Genomic DNA, 9888 nt, shown 5'->3' with positions numbered 1-9888 from the left:
GGTCTCTATCTAAGTCTCCGTCAGCGCATGGATCATGCAAGGGCATAATAGTCAACAGGTGTGTAAATTCTAACTTAGCAATCTTTGAAATACGTAATCGACCAGGCTATGCGTTAATTGTGTGTTGACCGACTCTCTGTGTTGTATTACATAACATTTCGATATTTTGCTAGGTTATTTAATTTAGTGTGTTCTTTCTCCCTCTCTCCTAATGTTCAAGCTTGCGTACTTTATCAGGCGTTCTTCGTATTCATTGACGTGTTAATGTTTTCTCTAACCCCTCCAACTCTCTCTGCCTCCTCCCCCCTCTGTCTATTTAAGGCCTCGCCACAGAGTCGATCTCCCTCTCTGTGCCTGTGTGTTACTCTCTCTCTATGTATCTTGGTGATATCTGTCTGCTTATATGTCTGTCGATAGTTTTCTGGTTAGATTTTTTGTTGCTATTTCATTTATACCTGATGATGATTGATTGTGTTGCAATCGAAACGTCGTATGTTAGTATTTAATTTATTATTTTATCTTTATACGTGACTTTAGCGAAAGAACCAAAGAGTAAGTCTATGGATATCTATGTGAGGACAATTGATTTGACGAGAGGAGAAGCACACAATTTTAAGTTTATGGATAAAGTGTGAGCTACTGACCCCCACATGCCACGGAGGGACCTTTAGCTGAGCAGACTAAGCTGATTGCTGCTGCAGAGGCATAGCTGCGATGAAATGAAGGCTGAGAACGCTGTCATGGCTACACTCAGGGATTCGCACTTTGACGAGCATCCATCGAAGTGTAACCTGATTTCTTTGTTGCAATGAGAAAGTTATTACAATCGTACAACGCACTGTACAGTATTAAGTGCCGTCGCAAGAATGTGCTGCTAAAATGGCCAGAGAAGAGCAGCGATGGAACAGAGGGGGCAGATGTCCCATAAAATGGCCCCTGTTGCACGATGCCCGACCCTAACGGGGGGTTACTTTTATCAACCAATGCAGCATTTGGGCACACACGAGAAGAGTCACAGGAATCCCCCCCATCCCCCAGTTTTTGGCAGTATGGAGAAGTCGATTATTGGCAGTGCGGCTGAATGAATTCATCCCGCAACGTGGTTGTTCCGCTCTCTGTTTTGTCGTCGAGTTTTTGTGGTTGTCACGTTGGTGACCCAGGTCGCTCTTGCCGATGAAACGATCCTGATCTCGTCGGGTCGTCCTCAACCCGGTCGGACACAAGCTAAACGAACAGCGAAGCAGCTTTCTAACCGCGACCAGCAGCGCGAACTCGAACCTCTCAAATAACCTGTGCCGGAAAACAAGCCGCTGCGGCGGCCAGGTTATAGACACATAGATATACACAGCATTGGGCAATCATCTAGCCCAGTGCACAGGATGACCTGCCACCTCCGTGCCCCCCCCCCCCCCCCCCCCACCTTCATGTAGACAGCGACTTGCATCCACCGTCCACCAGGGTCCAATTGATCGCCAGCTCCGTGCGTCTGAATGGCCGTGAGAGAAAAAAAAAACGGTGGCGGCCAATTTGGAAGAGTGCAATGCCGTTTTGCGCGTACTCTGCACTCGGGGAGTACAGCCTCTGCCTGACCGCCAACGGGTGTGGTCGATAGATTTAATGTGAACGGCACAAAAAACCCTAAATAATTCAATTAAATGTACTACCTTGGCCCTCCCCGCGCGCAACCGCAACGCACACGCACGGCAAAGTTTCGTTTAATTTCCTCCGCTGCTTGTGGTGCACGCTTGGAACATTAAAAGCCAGCGCACTCGCGCTCACGCACACATTCAACCTGTCACGCCAGGCCGATGGTATTAGGGAGCTCGCGTGTGAACATGAGGACGTTATTAAAACGGAGAGTGACAATTTCTTTTTTTTGGGGGGCGGGGGGGGGGGTTTGGAGTGACACGGAGTCAAACCCGACCCTCTCGCGTTCTTGTGGAGCCTGGCAAGCAAATACGGATAATTTGGTTAGGTTAATTATGCTAATCAGAGTCAAATTTAATTAATCTCGTTCGGCAATAACATTATTTTATTACACGAGCATGTTTGTGTATGCAGAATGTTTTTTTTTTATGAATTCATCTAAGAGAGAAAAAAAATGTTCACTTGATCGTTTTAATTATCTAATGCATACAAAGAAACGAATCAAACGCATGACCACTGCTTATCTGAGGCTCAATGTCGGCACTACAATAACCGGAGCACGTGATATAAAATGTTAATTTCATGATTTGATTAAGATTTTGGTATTAACATCAATAGCCAATTCCACTTTTAAAAGGAAAACATGAACGACGGAAACAAAAAACCCAGTAATCGCAATCACACTTGGTGGTGATTGATAAAATAAAATGAAACACCTGGTAGTGCAGCTAATGCTTTAAAGGACGATTTGTATGATGTTCTTGCCTATTTATGAGTAAATCTTCTACAAAAGGCTCAAAGGAATAGTACATAATACTCCCATTGTAGGAAAAACAAGTACAAAGCCACCTTGTCCCATAATTTAATCTCTCTCCCCGTTTTTCCAAAGCTGCTGGTGAGAAGGCCTCACTCATTGAAAATTGCCGAAATCAGTTCCTTTGTGTTTCCAATTCGTCAACCTCCGTTCACCCCAATTCTTAACGGAGCTTTTGTCTGACCCCAAATTCTTGTCTCAGCCACAGAAATGACCCGAAGAAATACCTCCGATTATTACTGCCATGGCCGTCACAACACCCACACAGCACCTCTCTCCTACGCATCTTAATTATAGCATTACTGAAACGTGCTGTGCCTTCCCCCCCCCTCTCCTCCCCCAGCCAGCCTGCTCCAATTTCTGACACTTAAGAGGTATAAATCGGGTGCTGAGCTAACAATTGACAGGGCAGATCAATACCGTGTACATAGAATGCATGCTTATGTGCGCTGAGGCTTGCATCATTGTGAGACCCTCCCAAGGCAACAAGCCTCAGTGCCAGTAAAGCCATTTCAAGGCAGCTCTTGAAATGTTAAACATTTAAATGCTTTGCTCACAATTCCACGTGGCCATATCACAGGCAAGGCAAAGGAGAGGGTAGCAGGCAGGACCAGACTGATGTCCCATTAGACAACAAGGAAGCCACGTTCACATGAATTTATGTCACTCTGAGTGGAACAGGAGCTGATGATTGTCATAATTATCATAATAATCATCACCAGCCATGGTCAATCCACTGCTGGATGAAGGCCTCTTAAAGCCTCGGTCAACTGCCATGATCCCACAATGCAACGATCCACCGGGCACACGCACACAATGCTGATTCGATCGCTCCATCTCGTCAGTGATGGTCCTCGTCAACGTGTTCCATCCTCATCTGCCATTCCATAGTTATTCTTAACCATCCTTCACAGTTTTGATGACATTTTAAACCAGTGCATGTTTTCTAATCCACGTCTTCATATGTTTATCTTTTAATTCAATTCCAAGAATGCGTCCCTTCATGCTTTTTTGCACGTTTATTTTTTTGTCTGTTTGTTCCATTTATATTTGTTAAGTAACCACGTCTGTGAACACGCTGTCAAAGCTCGTGGTACGGACATTGATTGCTTATCCAGTGAGTCTCAACATTCCTCTTCAGGGAGATCCTGCATTTGGATGTTGGACCATTCGATTCATGAGTGTTTAGCTAGTGGGAGGAAATCGGAGTATCTGGAGAAAACCCACACATATCTGCGGGGGGAGGGGGGGGGGGCTTGAGGGGGGCTAACTCAAAGCTCCACACAGATGAATTCAATTAATTGCTGTACTATCGTCTTCTGGCCACCTCGAAGCCCAAGTCTAAAGCACGTGGTGTTCCCAGGCAATTTTCCCAATCCAGTACTAACCATTCACAAGGCTGTGTAGCTTCAGGGGTCTCTGAGATTTAACTCAATTCAGGATAAATTGTTCTTTCAGGCGAACATCATTCCATGAATAAAACCAAGCCATCTGTATAGCGCGGTGTTATTGTTTGTGCTGATGGTACCCATAAATAAATTAGATAAAAGTTTTCTGCCTGTAAGATTTAGTGACCCATCTTCTTGGTTCTTTCGGTAAAGTCACGTAGAAGGGAAATAATACAATAATAAAAAATAAAACATAATAAAATAAAATTATCACGACGTTTGCAGCCACAACGCAAGCAGCCGTCCTCAGGTGAAGAACATGTCTGTCGGAAAGAAGAACAGGTTCTTCACATGAGGACAGCTGCTTGCGTTGTGGCCGAAACGTCGTGAGAATTGCATTTTTTTATGTTTCATTTTTATTATTTTATTATTTCCCTTCTACGTGACATTACCGAAAGAACCAAGAATATGAATCCCTGCAGTCACGAAAGCTTTAAATCGAAAGATGTAGTGACATCACAGCATTTGTTTTTAACAGGCCTAACTCTGCTGATGACACCAAAAAGATCGAAGCTGATTCAAAGTGCACACATGTACACGCTATGCTGAGACAGATTATGTTTTGAAACATTGCTGTGGAAGGCCCTTTGTATGCCGGGTGAAAATAAAATTAATGAGGAGATATGGATTTTAGTAGTTTTGTTATTTGTATGCCACAGTATTACCGATGCATGATGGCTTACCAACGTAAACAAATATATACCTGTTAATAATGTAACTCAGCGCTGTGTTCGCATTACTCAGTGTTTGTTAGAAGGCCAATTCATGACGAATGTTGCTTCAGGATATCTTAGTTTGACTGTAAAAGCCTTTTCAATGCTTTGCTGATGCCCAATAATTATCTGAAAGGATGTAAGCTGTCAGCAAGTATTATTCATTACATTTTTAGTGGGCCGCTTTTCAAAATTTAATCAGCAAGGGAAATGTTCTCCATGACTATCGCATTCCTGGGTGTCATTTGGATATATCTTTCTTGAAATAATGATATTGCCTTATTCCGGTTACACTTTTAATATGAATACAGCCTTTTAATATCATCATTATCATGAGAGTAACTCTCAACATATTTCGTGCAGCTGAAAACCCGTGCAAATATCCTTACGTGATATTAGTGTTTTAATGCATTCATTCCAGATCAGCGCTAATTTCACAAACTCTGCAATATGATTGCGCAGCTCCATTAAACCTCCTAAAATACATGACCTACTTTCTTCTCATGCGCGGACTGCGTTGGAATTCATCTGCACGGATCACGTTGTTTCAAAACACGAAGCTTCTCGTTACCTGCCTAATTATGCTGTCGCCACAGTTGATGAATACAAATCTTCGGCGGTGAAATGACGGTAATGCACACCGACCGTTGCCTGTAGGAGTGTCCGATTTTTACCCATTAATGAGTGCACCGCTCTCCCTTTCGCGGACCGCTAAGGACCACACGGCCATAATTTTTAGTTGCAAACACAAAAAAAAATGTCATTTATAATTTCTGTTTCTCGCAAAGGTGGCGTTCGGGGAGGGGGGGGAGATTGCAAGAGACTCCCATTGCTGCAACCCGCTGGGATGCCTAAATCAGACTGGATTGTTTTTTTCACTTCCACCCCATGCTTTTTTGTCTTTTGCAACAAACATTTTTTACGTCAAAATGTATGTGTGTTCGCATGCACCTGTGATTATTCTCTCTGAAACTACACGCGCGCACAAAGGTTCACTCAAGAAAGTCTCACGCGTAGGTTGTAAGTTACGGCCGTTTGTTGATCTACTGCTAGAGGATCGCCTCTCTCCACACACTGTGTTAGTCGTGGGGGTTGTTTGACTCATTCTTTAAGACGTTGGTGAGTGCAGTTTGTAAAAGTCCCATACTCGACCACACTTGGCCATATACTTCACACTGTGTCCGTGCAGTTTTTAATATCCGGATTTTATAATACCGTACATTTCAAGCCAATATGATTTATATAATTAAACACATATATCTTGGAAAAGGCCACGTGGCTAATAATGTCCAGATTAAAATATGTTTTTCTCTACAAGAATGTTTTATATATATATAATTGTCTATATATAATAACCATTTCATTATTTTGATTTCATCAGTCCCGTGTATGATTGTCTGCCGCACGGCATCAATTTGCTTGATATATATAATGCATAAGTGTCTACACACTGTTTCAAATAACGTAAGCACACCCCAACCTGTGACGAGCAAAGGTCAGCAAGGCATTGCAGCGTGGTGGATATTGCACAAAAGCCGTAATGTGACCTTGCAATAAACTCTGGGCAGCAAAAAAAAAACAGCTGTTACTGTGGGATTGTCCCGGGGTTCAGGATCCCTCAGATGAATGACCTTGCTTCGATTTATGCCTCCTATATAACGAGATTATGGTGTGGACGCCTGCTCAGTGCCTTCCCATAACCTTGCTTTGCTTGCCAGAGTTTTTTTTGTAAGCGCCGTTCTTTACGACCACTCCCCTTTGAAATGGATCACTCCTGTACACCATTCGGCATTGACATCGCAAGTTTTTTTTTTTTTGCGCTGCGTTCATTGCTTATGATTTAGCTTGCAATAATGGCATCGGCTACTTGGTGGCGAAACGGTCTAATAAAGGGCGGGGTAGAAAGCGTAAATCAGGCGTGGATTGTGGGCACTGCCACCAAAAAAACTATACTTTTACAGGCGACGACCCCTCGCGTGCAATCTGTGTTGATTGATGCGGGCCGTTTCACATTAGTTCACCTCTGTGTGTTTAAATGGGTGCAACCTTAGCCCCTGCGCGCAGCCACAAAAGAAGAAAAAAACCTCCCAAGCCTCCGGGAAGCCATGCCCACCTCCGCACTCGTAAAACAGAGGATGGATGCTGGCATTAACAAAAAAGGGTCCCCGCTGCATTGGAATGTCCCACACTCATCACCTCCACCTGCACTGCCACCACCGCCAACCCGCCATTCGGGACTGCCCTCGCAATGACACACACACACAGACACACGGGGGGGGGGGGGAACGGGAAGGCGACGCGATTTGCGGGAATGCTCGGCAGCTATTAGGGCTCGAGTGTAAGTTAATATTGGCTCCGCCAAATATTTGTTTATACCCCGTTTCCCCAGAAATAAATATTTGTACTACCGGGGGAAGGAATATTCATTCCCTCCAGTGAGCATTGGTCCCCCCCACCCACCCCTACACGCCTGTAGGGGTGCTGCCGTGTTGTGTAATGGTTATCACACTCGGCTTGCAATCCAGAGGTCACCGGTTTGATCTGTCAGTGCAGCAGCAGCAGCAGCAGCAGCTGAAACAATGAGAACGTGTTTTGAATCCCACCAGCTCTCCGTCCAACCGGCTATATAATCGGGTCGAGCGAGTTGATTGGTAGGTGACGTGTGACCTCTTACAATTATTTGTTTCTGGTCAATGTGGAAGAGCAGCCTAAAATACGCGTTAGACTGGAGGTGCTTTCTATCGGGATCTCTTGACTAGAGGCCCTCCACCGTCAGTTGTATGAACGAGCAATTATAGAGCTGCACATTTACCTTCAAATCTTGTATAGACTTGCACCCCCAAGGGTTTGCATGGATACAGACCTGCGTGCAACAACAACAAACATTCCTTTGTTACTAAAAAAAATTAGGCCAGTACAAATATTCAGAATATGAATCAATATTTCCAATGGTTGGTTCCTCGAGTGAATTAATCTCCCGCGAATGTAGAATTTTAGTGGAAAAATGTTTTTTTTTACGGGGGGGGGGGGGGGCGAGGGGGAAACGGGGGATACGCGTATTGTCTGACACCACCACCAGATGCAAACGGTTTCGGTGTTTGGGCTGGAACAGTCATCTCGTCGCATGCGCGTGTGGGTGGATCTGCATTATGGCTCACCGCGAAAGTGTTCGGCATTGCACGCGAGTGCAGCGCATAGGGATCCTGCAGCTTGCTTTATGAAGTGCGCGCGCGATGCCCACATCTACCGTAAATGCCCAGGCATTATTACCATTATTGATAATAAAAAACAAATTGGGATTTTTTTTTCGTACCTTAAATATACATATTTGTTTCCCGTGGCGGCTACCGCAGTAGAAATAAGCCGGCCCTGCAGATGGACACGAGCTCTACCTCCGCAAGTTGTGGACACTTCATCAACGCACCTTCCCCTCCCGACCCTCAACATCTCCCGTACCCCCCCCCCCCCCCCCCGTTTCACCACTGTGCTTAGCATGCAGCTCGGGTGCCGCTATTTTGACAGAGTCTAATGCAGCACTAATAACGCGCACGGGAATGCAGCGAGGCAGTTAAGCATTTGGAGTGGGTGGAGTTATGGACACATGTTTCCACACCGATGAGCTATCCGTGCCCGCTAATTAGGAGGACGCGCCATCGCGCAGATTGCTAGCGATAGCCGCTGAGTTAACCCGTCGACGAAGCTGCCAACCTCTTTCATCCCCACTGCGTCTCACCATCTCTCTGCATGTCCCTCAGCACGTCCCTCTCTCCCTCTCCTCCCTCCATGTCCATCTTCATCTGTCCCTCTCTCTCTCTCCCCCTCCCGAGCTCTCGCTCGCTCTCTCTCTCTCTCTCCCTCCTCTGCCATGGATCTGCTGTGTTGGCTGGGTGCCGCCACCGCAAGTGAAATTGGAGGGCTATCGATTTCCTTCTCTGCGCTACAAAGGAGACGCACACAACCGAATAGGGAATGCCACAGTGGATGGACCGCTTTCTTTATTTGAATTTTCACTGCAAGGCCAGCATAACAATTGGATTTGGTATTTGTTGTTTAATTCTTTCCGCTGCGATTTTACGAACGCGTCGATCAGATCAACGCTGCGTCGTGGCGGCCAGACACTTGTTTTTCCCAGAGCATCTCCTCGATCTGAAACCACGCAAGCTCTGGGTTGTGGCCCGGCTATGGAGGCAACCTGTCCTTTACGCTGGGTCCCCAAATCCAATTTTATTTTAAATGTTTTGTTCAGAAATGCCAAAACAATTTTCGTTCTTGTCGAACCAAGACAGACGTGCATTTTCGAAAAAAGGGTTAATTCAGAAAAAGGGAAAAATGCAGGACCCATGCGACTCTTCATTTAAGCAGTCCGCTTTGAGAGCAGAATATTTGGAAGCCCGAGATGACATTAATGTAACTCCCTAAGCGCACACTGTATTACTAAACCCACGGCTGGACTCATTTGTAAAGCACTGCAGACGTGTTCGTCGTAAAAATAAAAACACAAAAGAAAAGAAAAAAACCTGCGTTTAGTTGGAGGACTGCACGGATATCACATTGTGTGTCATTTGATAAATTAAATGTGCTCGATCTTCGCACAGAATACAAATTTACCCCTTTTGAAATAAATCACCGAGCAGCAACCAGCGATGTGTGCTTTACACACAAAAAATATTGTATTGGATTGCTGTGGAGGAAATTATTCCTTTAGGATCTAGAATAATCAATTTACAGTCCATTAAGAGCAAACGCTTGCCCGGGAGACAGCAGAAGGATTGTTTTTAAGACCGGGCATTTGTTAGACAATTCCCTTTTTTAAATTATTTTCAATATTATACGGGAATCTAATAATAATAATAAATTGCGACACATACTGAATTTCCATCGTCTCATGAGATACTCAATGTGTGCATGTACACATGGATTCAGTGGCACTTTGAGAAAGGATACCACTACACTGCATTTAATGGACTCTGGGTTGAATATTAAAAAAATACAACTATTTGATTGAATCCCTATTATTGTTACAATACATTCTATTTAAACGTAATACATCAGAGGCTACATTGTGGGTAATACAGCACAGTGCAGCTAAATCGAGTTGTATTGTACTTATATATGCTCCCACGACCACGCTCCCTACCTTTACAAACACGCGCTGACCAGCGTGGTGAAGTATGGTCAAATAAGCCCCCACGCCCCACACGGTCGTGGGGAGGCCATCATCCAGCAGTGCATTGACAAAGGACAGTTGTACGTGTGGGCGTATCAG

The 9888-nt window shown here is 44.8% G+C and overlaps 1 long non-coding RNA gene across 1 annotated transcript; it reads right to left on the bottom strand.

The window, feature by feature from the left end:
• Window positions 1-1459: 1459 nt before the first annotated feature.
• Window positions 1460-8381, bottom strand: LOC144941925 (uncharacterized). Its single transcript, XR_013639294.1, has 3 exons — window positions 8356-8381; window positions 7435-7485; window positions 1460-1486 (listed from the first exon to the last, which is right to left on the bottom strand). It is a non-coding gene; the product is annotated as an uncharacterized LOC144941925 (long non-coding RNA).
• Between the last annotated feature and the right edge of the window lie 1507 nt (window positions 8382-9888).

This window comes from Lampetra fluviatilis, chromosome 26, assembly GCF_964198595.1.
Source record: "Lampetra fluviatilis chromosome 26, kcLamFluv1.1, whole genome shotgun sequence".
Taxonomy (NCBI): domain Eukaryota; kingdom Metazoa; phylum Chordata; class Hyperoartia; order Petromyzontiformes; family Petromyzontidae; genus Lampetra; species Lampetra fluviatilis.
This window is presented reverse-complemented; position numbering and strand designations above follow the sequence as displayed.